This window comes from Leucoraja erinacea, chromosome 7 (assembly GCF_028641065.1).
Source record: "Leucoraja erinacea ecotype New England chromosome 7, Leri_hhj_1, whole genome shotgun sequence".
In the NCBI taxonomy this organism is placed as follows: Eukaryota; Metazoa; Chordata; class Chondrichthyes; order Rajiformes; family Rajidae; genus Leucoraja; species Leucoraja erinaceus.
The window spans coordinates 9,784,865-9,805,924 of record NC_073383.1 but is presented as its reverse complement, the minus strand read 5'-3'; the positions used below and the strand labels follow the sequence as shown (position 1 = coordinate 9,805,924).

Below are 21,060 nucleotides of genomic sequence, written 5' to 3'. Positions count from 1 at the left end.
ACCCAAACTATCCAAGTCACCTTGCAGCCTCCTAGCATCCTCCTCACAGCTAACACTGCCCCCCCAGCTTCGTGTCATCCGCAAACTTGGAGATGTTGCATTCAATTCCCTCATCCAGATCATTAATATAAATTGTAAATAGCTGGGGTCCCAGTACTGAGCCTTGCGGTACCCCACTAGTCCACCTTCTCTATCCACATCAATACTGAACCCCCAATACCGTGTGCTTTAAGTTTGCATACTAATCTCTTATGTTGGACCTTGTTGAAAGCCTTCTGAAAGTCCAGATATAACACATCCACTGGTTCTCCCTCATCCACTCTACTAGTTACAACCTCGAAAAATTCTATAAGATTCGTCAGACATGATTTACCTTTCATAAATCCATGCTGACTTTGTCCAATGAATTCACCACTTTCCAAATGTGCTGCTATCCCATCTTTAATAACTGACTCTAGCATTTTCCCCACTACTGATGTTAGACTAAATGGTCTGCAATTCCCCGTTTTCTCTCTCCCTCCCTTTTTAAAAAGTGGGGTTACATTAGCTACCCTCCAATCGTCAGGAACAACTCCAGAATCTAAAGAGTTTTGAAAAATTATCACTAATACATCCACTATTTCTGGGGCTAATTCCTTAAGTACTCTGGGATGCAGCCTATCTGGCCCTGGGGATTTATCGGCCTTTAATCCAGTCAATTTACCTAACACCACTTCCCGGCTAACCTGGATTTCACTCTGTTCCTCCATCTCATTTGAACCCCTGCTATTTCCGGCAGATTATTTACGTCTTCCTTAATGAAGACATAACCAAAGTAGTTATTCAATTGGTCCACCATATCCTTGTTCCCCATGATCAACTCACCTGTTTCTGACTGCAAGGGACCTACATTTGTTTTAACTAATCTTTTTCTCTTCACATATTTATAAAAACTTTTGCAGTCAGTTTTTATGTTCCCTGCCAGTTTTCTTTCATAATCTATTTTCCCTTTCCTAATTAAGCCCTTTGTCCTCCTCTGCTGGACTCTGAATTTCTCCCAGTCTCCTGGTAGGCTGCATTTTCTGGCTAATTTGTATGCTTCATCTTTTGTTTTGATCCCTGATTTCCCTTGTTATCCACGGATGCAGCACCATCCCTGATTTATTCTTTTGCCAAACTGGGATGAACAATTGTTGTAGTTCATCCATGCAGTCTTTAAATGCCTTCCATTACATATCCACCGTCAACCCTTTAAGAATCAATTGCCAGTCTATCTTGGCCAATTCACGTCTCATACCCTCAAAGTTTCATAACCTTTAAGTTCAGGACCCTTGTTTCTGAATTAACAATGTCACTCTCCATCCTAATGAAGAACTCAACTATATTATGGTCACTCTTGCCCAAGGGGCCACTCACAACAAGACTGCTAACTAACCCTTCCTCATTACTCAATACCCAGTCTAGAATAGCCTGCTCTTTTGGTTCCTCTACATGTTGGTTTAGAAAACTATCCCACATACATTCCAAGAAATCCTCTTCCTCAGCACCCCTCCCAATTTGATTCACCCAATCTATATGTAGATTGAAGTCACCCATTGTAACTGTTTTGCCTTTGTCGCACGCATTTTTAATTTCCTGTTTGATGCCATCCCCAACTCCACTACTACTGTTAGGTGGCCTGTACACAACTCCCACTAGCGTTTTCTGCCCCTTAGTATTTCGCAGCTCTACCCATATCGATTCCACATCCTCCAAGCTAATGTCCTTCCTTTCTATTGCATTAATTTCCTCTCTAACCAGCAACGCTACCCCACCTCCTTTTCCTTTCTGTCTATCCCTCCTGAATATTGAATATCCCTGGATGTTCAGCTCCCAGCCTTGGTCACCCTGGAGCCATGTCTCCGTGATCCCAACTATATCATAGTCATTAAAAGCTATCTGCACATTCAACTCATCCACCTTATTACGAATGCTCCTTGCATTGAGACACAAAGCCGTGAAACACTCTTACCCCTTATACGATTATGTTGAAAAGTGGCCCTTTTTGATTTTTGCCCTGGATTTGTCTGCCTGCCACTTTTACTTTTCACCTTGCCACCTATTGCTTCTACTCTCATTTTACACCTATCTGTCTCTCTGCTCATGCACCCATCCCCCTGCCACATTAGTTTAAATCCTCCCCGACAGCACTAGCAAACACTCCCCCAAGGACATTGGTTCAATTCCAGCCCAGGTGCAGACCGTCCTGTTTGTACTGGTCCCACCTCCCCAGAACTGGTTCCAATGACCTAGAAATTTGAATCCCTCCCCCTTGCACCATTTTTCAAGCCACGTATTCATCTGCAATATCCTCCTATTTCTACTCTGACTAGCCCATGGTACTGGTAGTAATCCAGAGATTATTACCTTTGAGGTCCTACTTTTAAGTTTATCTCCTAGCTCCCTAAATTCACCTTGTAGGACCTCATCCCGTTTTTTACCTATATCGTTGGTGCCAATATGCACCACGACAACTGGCTGTTCACCCTCCCCCTCCAGAATGTTCTGCAGCCGTTCAGTGACATCCCTGACCTTTGCACCAGGGAGGCAACATACCATCCTGGAGTCTTGTTTGCGGCCGCAGAAACGCCTATCTATTCCCCTTACAATTGAATTTCCTATTACTATTGCCCTTCCACTCTTTTTCCCCCCCTCATGTGCCGCAGAGCCACCCATGGTGCCATGAACTTGGCTGCTGCTGCCTTCCCCTGATGAGCCATCTCCCCTAACAGTATCCAAAATGGTATATCTGTTTAGGAAGGAGATGACCGCAGGGGACTCCTGCACTGCCTGCCTACGTGCTATCCACGACTTTCTCAGCATCATGGATGCTCCAGTATGAATCCAACCGCAGCTCCAATCGTTCAATGCGGTCTGCCAGGAGCTGCAGCTGGACACACTTCCTGCAAACGTAGTCACCAGGGACACCGAACATATCCCTGATCTCCCACATGTTGCGGGATGAGCAAACCATGGGGCCGATCTCAACTGACATGGCTTACCACCAAATTAAATCACTCACACGCTATAAAAATCTTAATCCTATAAACTGTACCTTTACTAAAAAGCACTGTACCCTTAACTCACTGTACCCTTAACTCACTGAACCCTTAACCAAAAAGCAGAAATGCAAACCTGGGGTTGCTCCCAATCAGCTGCTTCCTCTGGTCCGCTTCCACCAATCAGCGGCTTCCACCAGACCATTTCCTTGGAAGTGTGATGGAACGTTGCAGATTGGGTACTCCTCCTCTTGCTCCAACGGCTCCCGGGCCTCTGTGGTCTCTGGATGAGGAAGTCGAGGATCCAATTACCAGATCGAGACCCAGATCTGAGAGCTTGGTAACCAGCTTGGAGTGGATGATGGTATTAAACGCCGAGCTGTAGTCAATGAATAACAGCCTGACAGGTAGGAGTTGATATGCGCCATAATCATCCTCTCAAAGCACTTCATCATCACAGTTAGTGCCACTGGTCGATAGTCATTGATGCACGTCACCTTGCTCTTCTTGGGCACCGGTGTTATTGATGCCCTTTTAAAGCAGGTGGGAACCTCAAACCTCAGAAGTGAGAGGTTGAAAATGTCCGTAAAACTCCAGCCAGTTGGTCCGCACAGGTTTTTAGAACACGACTGGTTATTCCATCGGGTTCAGGAGCTTTCCGAGGATTCACCTCCCTGAACGATCTTCTGATGTCGGCCTCTGTGACTGTGACTGAGACTGAAATACCATAACGGCGAATGGGGGCTCGGAAAGGCACATCAGTATTCTCCCTATCAAAGCGTGCATAGAACGCATTGAGCTCATCAGGGAGTGATGCTTCGCTGACATTTGAGCTGCCTCCTGATTTCGCCTTGTAGGAGGTTATGGCATTCAAGCCCTGCCACAGTTGCTGAACATCCGTCATTTATGGTCATTTATACTTCCCACTGCAATTGCTCTGGTGGCAGAACTTTGAAATAATGCTAAGTCTTCTCCTGTTGTGAAAAATTATGTTGCATCCAGATGTCTGCAGAAGATTGGGGAGAAAACAAGTGTAGATAATCCAATATGTGTAATCAGTACATATTATCCATTTTATTTTTAACTGAACAAAACTGGGAGATTTTTTTGGTGCAATCACATGCAAGACGCGCTTAAACGAAAAATGGAATTTATGATTAGTGGAAAAAATGATTAAATCTTCCTCTCCTCTTTTCTAATGTTTTACCAATGAAAAATACTGAAAATGTGATATTTGGTCACACCTAAAGACTTCTTACCCTGCCCATTATCTTTAACTTACTTCCTAATCACTCTCTCAGGCAGAACCAGACTAATGAAAAAATGGTAGAAGCAGACTAAGCAGAAAAGCAACTTCATGATACTTGCTTCTGACATAAGATTGAGGCCCTTCTCTTTTCATCATATATGCCACCTATTCTACTTCTTCAATATTGGCCATTTCACTCGTCGCTACTCTACTATTAACGTCCAATCCAGACTTCTGTTATTTCCAACCTCATTTAGATCGGTGTCACTCATTATCTAAACTTCTCTAAGACTGAATTCATTCAACTACAAACACCAATGCACATGTTTAGACTTTTATCATAATCCCAACCATGGTGAAGAAGTCTGAAGAAGGGTCTCAACCCGAAACGTCACCCATTCCCTCTCTCCAGAGATGCTGCCTCTCCCGCTGAGTTACTCCAGCATTTTGTGTCTACCTATGATGATGTTCCGACCTCCATCAAGTCCCTTTCACCTTATATCATTGTCAAAGTCATAGTCATACAGCATGGAAACAGGCCCTGCAGCCCTATTAATTCATGTCAACTAAGATGCCCCAAGCTGATCCGTTTCTCTACATTTGGTCTAATTCAATTTAATCCTTTCCTATCCATTTGCCTGCCCAAGAGTTTTTTTTAAATGCTGTTATAGTACCAGACTCAACTACTATTTTGGCTGCTCATTCCACATACCCACCAACCTCTGAGTGCAAAAGATGTCCCTCAGGCTCCTATCAAATCTTTCACCTCTTTCCAGGTCCTCTGGTTCTTGATTCCCTTTCCCTTTAACTTCACAAATTGCAGTACCTCTCATTTACCTCAGCCCATATCTCAGCCCTCAGCCCATCTCATTCCTCAGCCCATTTGCCCAACTGATCAAGATCTCATTGTAAATTTTGATAACTATATTCAGTCCACTTTAAACCCCTTTTTCACAGGGCGAATTGACGCAAGAGTTAACCATAGTTGAACATCGTGGGAACCTCTTGCGATAACCGTACGGCATTCGTGGACCACCGTGGCGCTAACGGCAGGTACTCGTGTAACTCGGTGACTCGGGAGAAAATTCAAACAAGCTTGAATTTCTCCAAGAGTGACTTGTACAGTTGTGGTTGAACATTGCAACATTATATGCACGTAGTGGCCAGTGCGATATCCGTACTGACTCTTGCGTGTACCGTGGGAACTCCTGCGAACGGTGAACCCGGAAGCTGGACAGAGGGGACAGAAGGTGAGTAAAAATTGTCTTCTGTGGGATTGAATTTTAAAAATAAAGATTTGCATCCGCATATGGACATCAACTTATTCATGAGGAAATAATTATAATCTTTAAAAGGGACTTTACTGAAAGGTCCCGCATTTTTATGGTCCATGAGAAATTTTTCACATGTACCTCTTTGAGAGATACAGCTCGGAGTCCTCACCGACCAGCGATCGATGCCTTTCCGAAGCAGGGTCCGGAACGCTACCAATCAATGTTCTCCAGAGACCCGTGTAAAGGAGTGAACTGCACATGCAGGTTTAAAACGAAGACAGACACAAAAAGCTGGAGTAACTCAGCGAGTCAAGCAGCATCTCTGGAGAAAAATAGGTGGTGTTTCGGGACGAGACACATCTTCAGACTCAATTCCGTTTAGGATGTCTGAAGAAGGGTTCCGATTCGAATCGCCATCTATTCTTTTTCTCCAGAGAAGCTGCCTGACACGCTGACTTACTCCAGCTTTTTATGTTTTTCTTCCCAGATCTGACTTACCTGCTGAGTTACACCAACATTTTGTGTCCTTTTGTGCGTATTAACCAGCATCTGCAGTTCCTTTAGACATTACCTAACTTCAGATTTTCGAGATATAGCGCGGAAACAGGCCCTTCGGCCCACTGAGTCCGCGCCGACCACCTATTCTTATACACTCCAGGGACAATTTTACAATGTTACCGAAGCCGATTAACTTACAAACCTGTAATCTCTGGAGTGTGAGAGGAAACCGGTGCACCCATGGTCAGGATCGAACCCCGGTCTCTGGGGCTGTGAGGCAGCAACTCAACCACTGTGCCGCATGTAGTCAGATTTAATAAATTGCTAATAGAGTCAATTATTAGTCAATTAATAACAGAATCAATTATTGTTGGTGACATTTAACCTACGAATATCAGACTATTTTCGCAGAGGTAAGGGCCAATTAGGCATAGCAAAAGGTATGAACACTTTTAAACATTTTTTTCCGACTATTTTGTCAAATGCAAATACAGGGAGAATGATCAAAGTGCACACATGGCTCACTCTGTAGAAGCGTTCGGAGTTTAAATGTTCCATGTATTCCTTCTTAAAGTATAAATTTTTGTGTGGCCAGGGGTGCGATTGAGAACAGCTGGGAAAGGGCGGAGGGGGCATCACGAATAACAGCGTTTCCCTGGCCATATTATGGCCCATTCCCCAACCGTAACATTAATCAAGCTCTGTCTAACTCCGCCTTCACACCATCCCCCTGTGACATGGGTTAGTCATCACTGGGCGGGCTGTGGGCTGAATGGCCTGCCAACGGGAGTCAGAGACTTGACACTGAGATCCATTGTACAAGAAGGAACTGCGGATGCTGGTTTTTACCGAAGATAGACACAAACGCCACCTGTTCATTTTCTCCAGAGATGTTGCCTGACCCATTGAGTTACTCCAACATTTTGTGTCTGTGTTCACTATGAACATTGAATTATTTAATTTTAGTTAACTTACACTCTCTCTCTCTCCCCCCCCCCCCCCCCTCCCCCCCCCCCCCCCCCCCCCCCCCCCCCCCCCCCCCCCCCCCCCCCCCCCTCCCCCATGCAGTAAATGTCGGTTAACCCAAGGTTTGCAACGATGGTCCCCTCTTGGGATCACACTATCCCTAGCCAACAACAATCAGGGAACCAAATATAGACATAAAGTACTGGAGTGACTCAGTGGGTCAGACAGCATCTCTGGAGGAAGGGGTTAGGCGACATTTCGGGTCGGGACCCCTCTTCAAAATACCCTGCTGAGGTCATCTGTTGTTGGCCCTGATTTGTCCCAGTCTTTTCTTGCTTCCAGTTGCCCCCTACAATCATCCCGAAGAAGGGTCCCGACCAAAAATGGAATATATTCCTTTTCTCCAGAGATGCTGCTTGGCCCGCTGAGTTACTCCAGCATTTTGTGTCTAACTTGCTGATTCAGACAGTTTTTGATTTACTCTGAAACACACGTTGGAAATTTAAACTTGGGCGCAACTAACATCGTCTTACTACCGTGGGAACTCTTTAACTCAGCGGGCAGGCAGCAGTTAATTGTTGCTCCCTTCAGTTTCCCAGGGGGTCGGGACGGGACTGGAGTTGGGAGGGAAAGGTGGGGGAGTCGAGGGAGAGGAGGGGGAGACAGATGGGGGTGGCTTCATTTACTGGCGGCGGGTGTCTGTCACTGAAACAGGCAGGTGAGATTTCACATCCACCTTGTGTGTGCCTCTCTCTCTCTCCCTCCCTCCCTCTCACACAGGCTGAGAGGCTCTGCCTCTGTGAGTGTACGTCTCTTTCTACCCCTCTCCCACATACACAGTAAAACTCTGCTTTGTGTGTGTATATACCAATTCAACCAAGGGAGGATATTTATAGTGTGTGAAAAAAAAAGTGACATCATTTGTGCCACGTGATGATTTAATTACACTTGACAGTTTACAATGTCATTCAAGATTTAACGGGAAAGCTCGGGAGATGGACAAGTCACTCGCACAAATAACAGAAATGCCAAGTACCGTGGGAACTCTTTGTCTACCCCCCTGTTATATCATGTGATATCGTGCTAGACCACGACCACTTCACTCTGGCTACATCTTGCATCGTCGCCCTGTGAAAAAGGCCTATAAGTCTCATCTACAAACTTACTAATCAAGCCTTCTATATTTTCATCCAAATCATTGATGTAAACCACAAACAGCAATGGGCTCAACACCCACCCATGGGCATGTACCTCCAGTATGATAAGATATCTGCCACTATCATCCTCTGTTTCCTTCCATGAAGCCAATTCTGTATCCAGTAAGCTACTTCTCCCCGGATTTCATGCAATCTAACATTCCTGAACAGCATGCCGTGCGGAATCTTAACAAAGACCCTTGCTAAAGTCAATATAGACAACATCGATGGCATTGCCCTCATTAACCTTATTGGTTAAGGCATTAACCTTATTGGTTAAGTTTCTTCAAAAATTTCAGTAAAATTGGCAAGACACGATCTCCCATATACTAAACAATGCTGACTATCCCTAATCAGCCCTTGTCTATCTAAATGCATATAAATCTTATCCTTCAGAATCTTCCTCAGTAATTTACTACAAATGTTAGGCTTACTGGTTTATAGTTCCCAGGCTGTTCCTTACAGCCCTTCTTAAATAGAGGCACAGCATTAGCTGCCCTCCTGTCATCCTGCACTTCACCCATGTCTAATGATGATTCATATATCTCAGCCGGGGCTTCTGCTATTTCTTCTCTAGTTTCCCAGAGTGTCCTTGGATATATCTGATTAGGCATGGGAGATTTACCTACCTTAATATGCCCTGGGACGTCCAAAATCTCCTCGGCCATAATACAAACTGTCCTCAAGACATCTCCATTAACTGTCTCAAGCTCCCTTTATGTGTTCTTTAACTTCCAGAGAATGTCTAGAGCCAAGCTTATAGCTGACTCCACTGTATGCAATAAAGGAAAAACCTTTCCGTTACATTTAACATTTATTTTAGGCCTCATTACTTTGAGTATTTGTTCATGCAATAAACTCCATGGTAATATGCAAACAATGTGGTCAACTTAAAATAACATTATTACAAGCCAATGAAAAGGTCAAATCCACTGGGAAACGTCCAGGGACAGTTAGATTGCGTATCGCAGCATGTACAGGAAGGGATGAGCCAGAGTACACATAGTTTCACAAGCTGCAAAATTATTTAAAAAAAGCTTGCACAGTTGCGGGATTTTGAAAAATTAACTTTAAAATGTTCCTCATCAAAAATGTTCCACTTCAAACATTTTATTAAAATCATGCAACCACATTTTGTAAAACAAAAATTAGAGGACTTTCAGCTAATTGAATATACATCTGCTCATTGAATTACAAAGGCCATGAAGATTTTAATTTAACATCTATCAAAAATCAGCAGGCTATATAGATTTTATTACCATACTGGGTTACAAATCATTAATTACATGTATTATTACAATTATATGTCAAATATTTGAAAGAGCGTCTTTTGCATTCCATTCATATTTAAAAGTGAAGATGTTTTACAGGGAATGTAAAATTCTGAGAAGGCATGACTGGGAGTTGGTGAGAAGCTGTTCCCCATGGCTGAGAATTTGTAGAGAGTGCACGTCAACTAAAAATAGGGAATAGCTGTCGAGGACTGATTTCTCCCCACAAATATTTGGAACTCTATTTGTGCTTAAGGTGATGAGTTGTTGAGAATATTGAAATCTGAGGTCAGTGGATTTTTGGATTGCTAAAGGAATTAAAAGATCTGGTGGGAAAATGGACTTGAGGTCAAAGATCAGGGAGAGCAGGCTTAAGGGATCTGTTCCTATTTCTTATATTCCATGAAACATCATCCTTGAACATGTGTGTTAACGGGTCTGATTGGTATGTTGAAATTCTAGCATTCTGCATGCTGGTTCAGGTTAAGATGCTAAAATTGTACCAGTGTAGTCAACCATGTAATAGTAGTTTTATATAATTAGTAAGAAATGAATCACTTTGTTTTGAACTTCTTAATGTGCTTTCAATGAAGCAAATGAAGTAATTCACTGGAATAGAGGGAACTGGGATAAACTTGGCAATACGCATTAAGATTAATGTAAAGATTGATGCAGTAGAGGCCATATTCCTAAATCATATAATCGGATCAGTCACTTGAAGAAGATGAAGATGCCCATTAACTGGATACAAGAAATAATGAGAAAAGAGATATTTATGGCTACGTAGATTCTATTTGAAATGCAAAAATAAAACTTGCAGATGCAGGAATTCTGAAATAAAGGAAAACGCTGAAAATACCGAGCAGGTCAGGAAGCATCTGTGGAGAGAGAAATAATTAACAATTCAGGTCACTGATATTTTGTCAGATTAAGAAAAGTTAGATTTGAAGCATCTCTCTGCCTGCCTCAACACTGTAGGTTCAATAGCATGAATCTTCCATGAATCAATAGCATTCGCTCTTTTGGCTGCAATCAACATGTACTATTAACCAAAAGTATTTTTCCAATTCGACCTATATATCCTTTATTATCCAAACACCTATATGATGTGAAAATGAACCATTATAATAGGATCCTATTCCATCAGGGAGAGATATTGGAAAATAGTCAAAGTAATTTAAAAAAACTTATCCTTTGTCATTTTTCCTCACGACCTGGTTTCTCTTTTCATCTTTGTTTTCCTCTCTTTACTTAGTTTGATATGAATTCACTCGCTCTTGTTCATGTTATGTTCCAAATCCTAACATTTATATTGCCCATTGAACAGCTCACAATTCCAGCAACTCGCCCTGTAAATGCAAAATAAATTTTCCATCTGTTATTGTTTAGAAGTACCGATATAGAAAATATATTTTATATTGTTTTAGGCTTTAAACCAAGTGCTGTATATTTTAATTTTATTCCGTGTTCCCATTGCTGTCACTGCTCATAATATTATTCTTCCACTGTTCACTTATCTTTGCTACTAGCAATTATGAAGCATCAGAATGATTTAACTAGCTTCACATACGGTACAAGTGAATGGCTGTTCTTGGGTAGGCATGACTGATTTTGAGAAATCAACAAATTTTCCTTAAAAATTATTTTTCTTTGGTGAAGAATATGTGCATTTGTATTTATAGAGTGGGCTATGGATGGGTTATTTTGGAAGAAGCTCCTGATGGATCCTGATGGATCCAATAGTACACGCTGTCCCAATATACTCTGATTTTTAGTTTAACTATTGGAAGGCAACTTTTTGAGCAAGACAGAGCAGGTTTATGTATGGCCCTTGTCAGAACAGGTAATATTGATTTTTTTTTAAAGACTCAAAGTGCTGGAGTAACTCAGTGGATCAGGCAGCATTTCTGGAGAACACAGATAAGTGACGTTTCAGGTTGAGACCGTAGGACTTGGTGTCCATTTTTTTGTAAACCAGCACCTGCAGTTCCTTGTTCCAATAAACTAATTTCCCCATCCAATCATCTCATTTTACAAAGGCATTAACCCCTCTCCAGACCTAATTCAAAGGACCATTCTTCCCAGTCCATTTTGCAATTTATACCTTCTATCTATCCAGTCTGCACTGGTATTCTAATCCTCTCAATAGCAGCCTGGTATTCTTCTGCCTCTGTAACCTACTTCATCTGTCACTTTATTGCCATTCACCCTATTCAAGTCAATTGTCCTCTCTCTTGCACCCCAAAAGCACTCTCTTTTTACCATGTCCCAACGCCCAACTCTGCTTTAGGTAGGTGGATGTAGGTGGCAATATAAATATCATGAAAGAGAATAGGAAAGGAGACACTTTTTTGCTACTCGCGTGCAATCCCTGAAATAACTTGCTGCCAATTAACCTTTGTGAACATCAACATTTTTTACATAGGAATATTTTTTGATTGCTAATTGGTTTCTCAAATTACAGTTCTTTCAAAAAACCAATGGCATTTTTGTATGTAAATGCCTCTAAATTTGGAGTTTGATGGCAAACATGACTTGCTGGCTGCATTTTTCCAGCTGTGTCCAGTGTTGGCCTTCTTGTAGAGTCCAGTGACAGAGCACAAGTTCAGGGCAATACCCAGCAATTATTATGCTGGGGGACCTGTCTCCGAAACAGTGACTCGATTTGTTTCAATGGCAGGTAATATAGAAACATAGAAATTAGGTGCAGGAGTAGGCCATTCGGCCCTTCGAGCCTGCACCACCATTCAATATGATCATGGCTGATCATCCAACTCAGTATCCCGTACCTGCCTTCTCTCCATAACCCCTGATCCCCTTAGCCACAAGGGCCACATCTAACTCCCTCTTAAATATAGCCAATGAACTGGCCTCAACTACCCTCTGTGGCAGAGAGTTCCAGAGATTCACCACTCTCTGTGTGAAAAAAGTTCTTCTCATCTCGGTTTTAAAGGATTTCCCCCTTATCCTTAAGCTGTGACCCCTTGTCCTGGACTTCCCTAACATCGGGAACAATCTTCCGGCATCTAGCCTGTCCAACCCCTTAAGAATTTTGTAAGTTTCTATAAGATCCCCTCTCAATCTCCTAAATTCTAAAGAGTATAAACCAAGTCTATCCAGTCTTTCTTCATAAGACAGTCCTGACATCCCAGGAATCAGTCTGGTGAACCGTCTCTGCACTCCCTCTATGGCAATAATGTCCTTCCTCAGATTTGGAGACCAAAACTGTACGCAATACTCCAGGTGTGGTCTCACCAAGACCCTGTACAACTGCAGTAGAACCTCCCTGCTCCTATACTCAAATCCTTTTGCAATGAAAGATAACATACCATTCGCTTTCTTTACTGCCTGCTGCACCTGCATGCCTACCTTCAATGACTGGTGTACCATGACACCCAGGTCTCGCTGCATCTCCCCCTTTCCCAATCGGCCACCATTTAGATAATAGTCTGCTTTCCCGTTTTTGCCACCAAAATGGATAACCTCACATTTATCCACATTATACTGCATCTGCCAAACATTTCCCCACTCACCCAGCCTATCCAAGTCACCTTGCAGTCTCCTAGCATCCTCCTCACAGCTAACACTGCCCCCCAGCTTAGTGTCATCCGCAAACTTGGAGATATTGCCTTCAATTCCCTCATCAAGATCATTAATATATATTGTAAATAGCTGGGGTCCCAGCACTGAGCCTTGCGGTACCCCACTAGTCACTGCCTGCCATTGTGAAAATTACCCGTTTACTCTTACTCTTTGCTTCCTGTTTGCCAGCCAGTTCTCTATCCACATCAATACTGAACCCCCAATGCCGTGTGCTTTAATGTAATGATGTTGAGGTAATGGTGGCAAGGTAATGGTGGCAAGGTAAATACTTTTTCTGTTACTTGGATGTAGTTACATGTTTTTGATTTTGTTTGTAGTGGACTGGACTTATTTTGCACTTTTCAGATTCTGTTTAATTCGCAATCATTTTTAAAATATTGTTTGAATGTCATAACTGTTAAAAAGTATTAAACCACTATTAGAAATATTTTGATAAGATTGACAACTGGCTGAGGCAAGCTGTGTGAACTAGCAGGCCGTTAATTAAAAAAAATCTGATTTGAGGACGGGGCTTGTTCTGCCCCCAGCCCCCACCCTTGTTTGACGGTATTTACATCTGGAAAGCCCTCCCCAATCGTACATTGCCTTCACAATGGGGATTGGGCAAGAACTTGGCAGCAAATTAACATTAGGGGATTTGCTAAAGTTTCCCTTAATATTACATATTATTGTCTTGGAGATGTAATCACCATTTCCTTTACATCATTCAGTCAGCTTTCTAGAATTTCCTGGGCCACCTATTCTATCAATATTTTAAAAGAAAATGGTTTAACAATTTCTCAATGAATCTTCGAGTTGGTTTGCTTGATGGCTCTTCCTTTCTCTGTTTTATTTCGCACAATTGTGCTCTGCATTGTTTTCGTATCTAACTTTAACTCACACCCATATACTATGAGAAACAGCTCAATTCCTTATGCACACTGATCAATTGATAGGACATGTCCAAACTTAGAGGATGTTATCTTTAGCTCTGTTAAATGGAATGGTTTATGACAAATTAACAGAAATTATGTTTTGCTTCATCCTTGAAAATCAGATAGATTCCATATAACCATATAACCATATAACAATTACAGCACGGAAACAGGCCATCTCGGCCCTACAAGTCCGTGCCGAACAAAAATTTTTTTTCCCCTTAGTCCCACCTGCCTGCACTCATACCATAACCCTCCATTCCCTTCTCATCCATATGCCTATCCAATTTATTTTTAAATGATACCAATGAACCTGCCTCCACCACTTCCACTGGAAGCTCATTCCACACCACTACCACTCTCTGAGGAAAGAAGTTCCCCCTCATATTACCCTTAAACTTCTGTCCCTTAATTCCTTTTAATAAAATTAAGTGAAAAACAATTAAATTACTTTATTGTGAAAACTGTAATTTTTTGTCAATCACTGTATTGCTATTGACCATTATGGACAAAAACTGCAGTGAACATAATTAAACTTCTGAATACATTTTTTTAAAGACTGCGAAGGTTGTTTCTGACTGTGCTTTCTTAGTAGAATATTCCAGAAGAGCTTTAATCCAACTGAATTAAGTTTTAAGCAGAAGCAGCAAAGTTATATTAGTACACTGATGTCCTTTGGTGATTTATGATACAGGAACATGTTTGAGTGCTTCTGCAGATGGACATTATAAAACATTTTCATTACTCACCATATGTCCTTGCAGGCATTCAAGATGGAATATTTTATTTCCAAGAGCATCTGGTTTTCATTTACATCTGGTAATTGGGAGACCTTTAGTGCGATTCTTGCTAATAAGGCACTTGATTTCATTCTTATTTACTTTATGGATTTGAACCACGAATTGGTGGCGAAAGCTGCAGGTGATGATTTTTTTTCTGAAATAGCCCAAAATTTATGTGGGTCAGTGATTACTGTTGAGAGGTCACCATCTTTATATTTGATCTAGAAAGCAATGAAGTGCAGCCTTGAAGTTATAAAAACAGCTAATCAGAGCTCATCAGAATGTTCTGAACATTGAAGGAAAATAAATGTAGATGTATGTTCAAAGTTCCCCTTTTGTTTTATACCTATAGCATAGGAAACAAAAACATTATAGTTACCTCAATGAATACTTTACAAAAATAATGCAGGTGAATTAATTTTCAACTTCAATGAATCCTCATTCTTTTCTCACTAGGTTTAAATCTTTTTAAATCTCACGACTTTTAATTAAACATGGTGATCATTGATAGTCTTACATGATATTTTATTCAATTAGAAAATTGTTTCCAAACATTTAAATTGTCACCAACAAACCAAAAATGATGCCACCAGCACTGTTTGACTCGAGCTGGAAGCCTTGATTTTTGAGGTATAATTTAAAGTATTTTGTTTCTCACACAACAAAATTAGACGGTCACTCTATGATCATATTTGGTTAATGAAATGTAGTCAGTATTTCAGTTTTGGCAAGTGATGGTCTTCTCTCCAATAATTTGATGTTCTTTTTCCATCTGGATTCTCAGAAAAATGAATTGGAATCATTTTTGAATGATCAGGGAATTTAATGCTATGTGGATCTGGCAGAATTGAAACCTGGAAGAGATCGGCCATGATCCTGTTGAGAAGTAGAGCAGGCTCAAGGGCTCAGGTAGCTGACTCATGCTCCCAATTGCTTGTGTTTTTGTGTGATGTTTATACTCTAAACCATAAATGTTTCAACAGGAAGAAATGTTGTTACTAATCTGCGCTGATTGAGGTTGGCTGATGAGGAAGTCAAGGACCCAGTTGTCTTGGAACTTTGTGGTGAATTTGGAAGGGACGATAGTGTTGAATGCCGAGCTGAAGTTGATGAACAGCAGCCTGACATAAGTGTAGAAAGGAACTGCAGATTTTTAGTATAGAGATACAGCGTGGAAACAGGCCCTTCGGCCCACCAGATTCACTGGTGACCAGCAATCCCCACAGATTAACACAAGCCTACACACACTGAGGACAATTTAGGACTGAGATGAGGAAAAACGTTTTCACCCAGAGAGTTGTGAATCTGTAGAATTCTCTGCCACAGAAGGCAGTGGAGGCCAATTCACTGGATGTATTCAAGAGAGAGTTATTCATGAGAAGAAAGCAGGAACGAGGTACTGATTTTGGATGATCAGCCGTGCTCATATTGAATGGCTCGAAGGGCCCAATGGCCTATTTTCTATGTTTCTATAAATGATATAATATGGTTGCCCATATCAAATCATTTACAGAAATAGAAAACAGGTGCAGGAGTAGGCCATTGGGCCCTTCGAGCCAGCACTGCCATTTAATATGATCACCTGTGCCAAGAACCAAGCTACATTGAATTTGATAATAATTCATCCACCCATCCCTTGACTTGCCTAGACTCCCAAAAATAATAACATGTTGATAGGCAATGAGACATTCAGGCTGATTGAGTGCCTGCTATTTACAAAATTGTTTTAATCAACTATTGAATAGGGCATGCTTCTTGAAAGAGGAGAATAATTTTAAATGTGAAAAGTGTTTCCAATTCAGATGAGTTTATTGTCACATATCTTGGCTAAAAAAAAAATTAAAAACAAACTATCAATATGACTAGCAAAAAGGTTCAATATTCAGAGACTACATCAAAGATATCCTATTGCAGGAGATACTGAATTTTTTCATCTTTTTATCTTTTCATATTCATTCATTATCAAGACAGCTGCCCAAGTTGTATGAAATGTGGTAGTGGAACACATTAATAATTTCTTCTAATTTGCTTTTAAAATGTAATTCAATGTAATTTTCTTCACAAATGTGCTGGTTCTTTCGTGGTATTTCTCAAAAGAATCAAGGGACAAGAATGTTGAACTACATTACGTACCAGCAATGGAACAATCAAATTCTTACTTGCAGGAGCAATACAGGACGTTAAATGCCATGCACATGAATAATACAACAAATAAATAAATAAACAGATTAATTAATTAATTGATTAATCACTCGACCAATCAATCAACCAATTAATTAATTAATTAATAACCACAATACTTGTGCAAAACCCCAAAGTTCTTAGTGCAACCTAAGATGGTCCATAGAAGTTCATAGTTGAGGTTAGTTTTGTGTAATGTTCAAGAGCCTGATGATAGCGGGGAAGAGCTGTTCTTGAACCTGGACATCATGGTTTTCAGACTCTTGCCTTCCCAATGGTAGGAATTAAATGAGAGCATAGCCAAGATGACGTGGGTTCCCGATGACACTAACCTGCCTTTTTGAGGCAGAACCTCCTCTAGATCTCTTCAATAGTGGAAAAGTCAGTACTATCACTCTCTGTAATCAACTAAATTCCTGGGCATTTGTGTTACCAAACCAGGCTATGATACAACCAGTCACTATGTTCTCAACGTGTACAATATCAACAGAATATTCATTGACATGTCAAATATCTTCAATCATCTGTGGAAGTAGAAGCAATGATTCTTTGTTCCCTTTGGTATTTAGGATAAGGAAATATAACTCTTTTTAATGAATGTTGCTTCTAATAATAGTACAGTGTACACTCAAAATTAGCTACTCTCTGTGTGAAAAGGCGCTACTTGGAATGTACTACTTGGAAGTACAGCTCTACCTTGACGTTTCAACACTGCAAAGTACCACACCAGATACAATATATATGTGTATAAAATTTCTTGAATGTTTTTTTGTGTGGAATTAGCGTGTGTAACGATACTGGAAGAGGGCCATGAAGCTCTACAACATCAAAAGACTTTGCGCATTCAACAAAGACGATTCTCATTCAGTTCCCTTGTTTCACCAGAAACTATGGGAGAGGGGTCCTTGAAGCTATCCCTTCTTCATCCAATTTGCCCCAGCACTTATTTGCTTCAAGTTCCAGTTTCAGTCAGATGCTTTGATAAGCCACTTGATTGGTTTGAGGGATTAAACAAACTCCTTTGAGAATGCTATTGTTCGAGTTTGAATTTAGTTTATTGTCACGTGTACCGAGGAGCAATGAAAAGCTTTTCTACTGGTTCTAGTACTACAACGTTATCCTGACCAAGATTCTCTGCATTTGTGCTGGCTGGCTTATTATTGATGGGAAAGTTTGCGCTGTGAATGCATAGTTATCCAAACAAGGAAAGTGAATGCAAGTGTGTGGAGGTGAGTGTATAGAAGATGGAAAGAGAATAGAATTCCCCCCCCCCCCCTCTCAAAACAATTCTACTTTTTTTTAAAAACTCATTGCCTTGGGGATATTCTGCAAATGAATGACTCATTCCCAGGTGCTGGCCCATTGCCATCATGGCATCAAAGACTTGTGTGAATCACTCCACAACACAACTGACTGGCTGCTACAACACCAGAACAGGCATCTCGTAAGTTTGACAAAGAGGAAGTAGAAGACATTGTGGATAGAAGGGAGAAGACAAATCATGGGAGCAGGGAGGTTTTGTGGCAATTGCTTGTTTAAATGCAGCGCTGTGATCAGCATGGAGCACACTCACAGCCATCTGCAGCAAAGTCCCCAAAGTGATCAAGGGTTAAATGTAGCACAGCATTCTCCCCACAACAGCTGTGACTGCCGTCATCAAGATCTTTGACATGTACTTATACCAATTTGTCTCTGTCAGATTGAAAATAATTATGGATGTTTTGGAAAGTACAAAGGCAATGGATTTTACCCACCTTACTGACCCAATGGTCAAATCTCACCTACACAACCACGCCCCAGCTGCAATGTCCAAAGCCAGTCATGGAGATCCAATAAGGTGGCTTCTTCTCAAAGTGGCTACACATTCACACTTGCCACTCAGGTCCAATCAAGGTTTGAATGAGTGCTGAGAATGGGCATGTGCTGGCAGCATTCCACACATGGCTTCAGCTGTTGCAGTAACATATGGAGTCCCTGCTCCCAGAGGATCATCATGACATGAGATTCCCAGGGGCCTCACAACACTTAATGCTATCACAGTTGCTCCTTCCACTCAGAAAGTACTTCCTCAACTTGAGACTATGAAGTAAACCTACCGTATTTCCCAGTGACCAAGGGGAAGAATAGATGCAATTAGCTACTGAATGTTTAATTTCCCCTTTTTGTGCTGTAATGCCATAGGAGAATAGTGTGGGGGGTTTGTTTGGTGGAATAATCAGAAGTTATAACAGTGAATAGTAGACGACCCACCACATCAACGTGAGAAAAGGAAAAGTTTGATTTTTGAAATATTTTCAACACGATAACTGACATTTAGAGGAAAGAGGGCAGGCTGGTTTAAGTGGCTTCCTATTATTTCAAGCCAATCACCTTGCCTGGATGTTGTTCATTTCCTCCTCTCTATCTTCCAATTCCCTGGTAATTTTGCTTTGTAGATGTTGTGACACTGAGACAGTGATAAGTTTGGAGACTGCGGATTGGCACCCAACAATTGGAGAATATTACTTCTTCACGCTGTATGCCTCTCAGTCTCCTGGGTAGCAATGGCATGGACAAATCTTGTTTTGCTCTTCTTAGAAAACCAGGTGTGCAGTGAATTAGCAATTTTACAACTTCCATTAGCTGCAGGGGAATGTTTATGGCCTAAGAAGCTTTTGAAGAATCAGGTGCCTATCAGAAGTTTGCTAATACACGGTGAACCAAATTTCATGGAAAATATTGACATTTTCCCACACAATTGCTGTCATTTTATGTCAGACGATTTCAGTGCAAGAGCAAAGTCCTAAAGTTGTTGTGAGCAGTTTGTCATTATGTTTCTCACTGCGAGTGGAGTACAGCAAGTGAGCCTGAATTTTTAGTAATTCCCTAACACTTATGGTGAGGAATCCACACAAGTATCCAAGCCAGGTTGGAACTAGTCCAGGGAGTGGTTGACCATTAATTTCATTGGTGGGAACAGCTGTGAAAGTCTGAAGTTAAATGTTAGTTAATTTAAGAGGTTTTTTTTGAAGTGTTTGGATATTTCGAAGCGTTTTTGATTATTGTTTTCAAAAGCTTCATAGTCTTTAATTGCTTTTGATAGGTTTGACGTTTTTAATTGTCTGTGACATTCAGACAGTTCACTGCTTTGATTATTCCTACTATGCCTGTGCAGTGATTAGTGGTAGCTATTTCTCCTTTCACCAATTTTTCAGGGTGGCAATGTGGGGACATGCAATTTTGTTTCACATGACCCACACTCATCACCAACATGTATCCCATTAATGCAAAATAATGTTCACTGATGGAAACTTTTAAGGAATGCCACATGAATGTTGTCATACTGTCGGTTACCAAAGATACATAACTCAACAAATGAAACAAAATGCAAAATGTAAATCAAATAAATCATTCATATATTAGAAACACATGCAAGTTAAGGATTTCCTTTTACATTTTTAACCACTTTTGGTTTAGAGAACAGATAACTTTTAACAATTTGCAGCCATGCAACTGTTTATTTACATTGATTATTTGTTACCTAACTGACTCTTTTTCATGCAAGTACATTAAAATGTGCAACCTAAGGTAGCTTAGTTGGTTTACGAAGAATTTAACGACTCCAGATCTAGCTGTGCCACCAGCCAAACTGTTCCAATAAATTTACAACACCCTATCTGCAGTAAATTCTGGCCTAGCTGGTGAAACCATATCTCAAATATTGAAGAACTAATTGGATTAAATGTTTAAGAAGGAACTGCAGATGCTGGAAAATCAAAGGTAAACAAAAATGCTGGAGATAATGGCCATTAAATGGTCATTTTGAAAGGTTAGTAATAGGCCACTGTTTCACTCATTTGAAAATGAGACCTGAATGATATAGCTAATCGCTTAATTGAAATTGGAATTTCAAAGCATGATCTATTCCCTTTTCTACAAGTATACCATGAAGAACATACGGAGTGGTTCAGAAATTTGAATGCTCAAGAAAGAAAAAGGGTACATAAAGTGGTGGACGTTGCCTGGTCCATCATGGGTACTGAGTGACCATGGGTACATCGAAAAGATCTAATGGTTGCAAGAAGGCAGATAAAGCCATCAAAGATCCACGCAACTGTGTCCATGCTGTC

General features: G+C 41.0%; 1 long non-coding RNA gene across 1 annotated transcript; it reads right to left on the bottom strand.

The window, feature by feature from the left end:
• Window positions 1-8,246: 8,246 nt before the first annotated feature.
• LOC129698635 (uncharacterized) lies at window positions 8,247-19,095 on the bottom strand. The gene is made up of 3 exons (XR_008723690.1): window positions 18,706-19,095; window positions 14,738-15,116; window positions 8,247-10,349 (listed from the first exon to the last, which is right to left on the bottom strand). It is a non-coding gene; the product is annotated as an uncharacterized LOC129698635 (long non-coding RNA).
• Between the last annotated feature and the right edge of the window lie 1,965 nt (window positions 19,096-21,060).